Here is a 2,098-nt window from a genome sequence, read left to right as displayed (position 1 = left end):
CCACCTCCCCCGGCTAGTTTTTTTTGTATTTTTTAGTAGAGACGGGGTTTCACTGTGTTAGCCAGGATGGTCTCGATCTCCTGACCTCGTGATCCGCCCATCTCGGCCTCCCAAAGTGTTGGCATTACAGGCTTGAGCCACCGCGCCCGGCCTCAGATAGAAGTTTTTTGTTGGATTTGTGGTTTGTGAATATTTTCTGTGGCTTGTCTTTTCATCTTCTTAACACGATCTTTTGGAGAGAAAAGTTTTAATTTTGAGAGATCCAGTATATCAGTATTTCATTTTATGGGTTGTGCTACTGCAATCATGTAAAAGAACAGTTTGCCCAGCTCTAAATCCTAGAATTTTTCCCTTATTTTTTTCTAAAAGTTTTATAGCTTTGCATTTTACACTGAAGCCCACGATCACATATTTTTAAGTAGGTGTTTAGATCCTGCTTGACGTGTCTGATGTTTGAAGTAAGCCTTAGCATGTGGAGTTCTTTCTGTCCTCATTTTTTCCTCAAGCACCTACTGAGTGCCAACTATGGCTCAAGTCACTGATACCAAATCCTGTGTACAATTACTCGTTAGGTAAATGTTTCAGACTTTGCAATGAGTCAATTGAGTGATGTACTTCAGGGCGTGGGCTTTGGAGCCCAACTAGCTTGGTCAAACCTGGTGCCACCTTTCAGCACTCTGTGATCTTTAACAAGTTACTTAATACCTCTGAACTAAATGTTTCACATCATTCACATCTGGATGAAATAATAATACCTACATCACAGGATTGTTGTGAGAAGTAAATGAAACATTATGTGTAAAATTCTTAGCACAGTGCCTAGCACATACATAGAAAACATTCAATAATTTTTAGTCCTCCTCCTTCCCATCCCCACCATGCAAAGATTTTCTGGATACCTTCCCCAACTCATCATCTGTTTCCCAGAGTTTCCATTTCTTTCTCTCTACTTCTGGTCTTAATTATTCTACTTCTTTTACCAAACATTCTCAACAGACTTTGGCATTTGATAGGATTTCCTATCTCCAATTTGTTTGTGGTATTCTTATATGCATCAAACTATTGTTTCCTGTATGTGTTATGTATTTCACCAACAACATATCTCCTCAAGGGCATGCCATGGCCCTAGTCTTCCACAGAGTCCAACTCATTGTTGGGCAAGTGGCCCCTAATACACTGATAAGGAGAATTTAAATTAAAACACATCTGTAGAAAGCAATTTGGCAAAATGAATCCAAAACATTAAATATTTTGACCTAGTAATTTACCTATTTCAGAATCCATCCTAAGAATGGTCAGACACTTGAATAAAATAATGTACACATGGCTGGGTGCGGTAGCTCATGCCTGTAATCCCAGCACTTTGGGAGGCCAAGGCAGGCGGATCACCTGAGGCCAGTAGTTCGAGACCAGCCTGACCAACATGGTGAAAACCTGTCTCTACTAAAAATAACAAAAAAAAATTAGCCAGATGCAGGGGCCCGTGCCTGTAATCCTGGCCATTCAAGAGGCTGAGGCAGAAAAATGGCTTGAACCCGGGAGGCGGAGGTTGCAGTGAGCCAAGATCGCACCACTACGCTCCAGCCTGGATGACAGAGCAAAGCTCCATCTCAAAAACAAAAAAAAAAAAAAAAAGAAAGAAAGAAAAGAAAGAAAAAGAAAAGAAAAAAAAAATATGAATTTTTCCTACAGCAGTATTTGTAAAAGTAAAAATTTAGAAAAATGAGGCCAGGCGCAGTGGCTCATGCCTATAATCCCAGCACTTTGGGAGGCCGAGGCAGTCAGATCACGAGGTCAGGAAATCGAGACCATCCTGGCCAACATGGTGAAACCCCGTCTCTACTAAAAATACAAAAATAAATTAGCTGGGTGTGGCGGTGGGCACCTGTAGTCCCAGCTACTCGGGAGGCTGAGGCAGGAGAATGGCATGAACCCGGGAGGCGGAGCTTGCAGTGAGCCGAGATTGTGCCACTGCACTCCAGCCTCGGCAACAGAGCGAGAAAAATAATAATAATATTTTTATTATTATTTTCTCAAAAAATATTATCTCTAAATAAATAAATAAATAAATAAAAATTTAGGAAAATGTAAATGCATA

The sequence above is a fragment of the Piliocolobus tephrosceles genome, chromosome 3, assembly GCF_002776525.5.
Source record: "Piliocolobus tephrosceles isolate RC106 chromosome 3, ASM277652v3, whole genome shotgun sequence".
NCBI lineage: Eukaryota > Metazoa > Chordata > Mammalia > Primates > Cercopithecidae > Piliocolobus > Piliocolobus tephrosceles.
The sequence above is the reverse complement of the archived record's forward strand: the minus strand, read 5'-3'. Positions refer to the sequence as shown.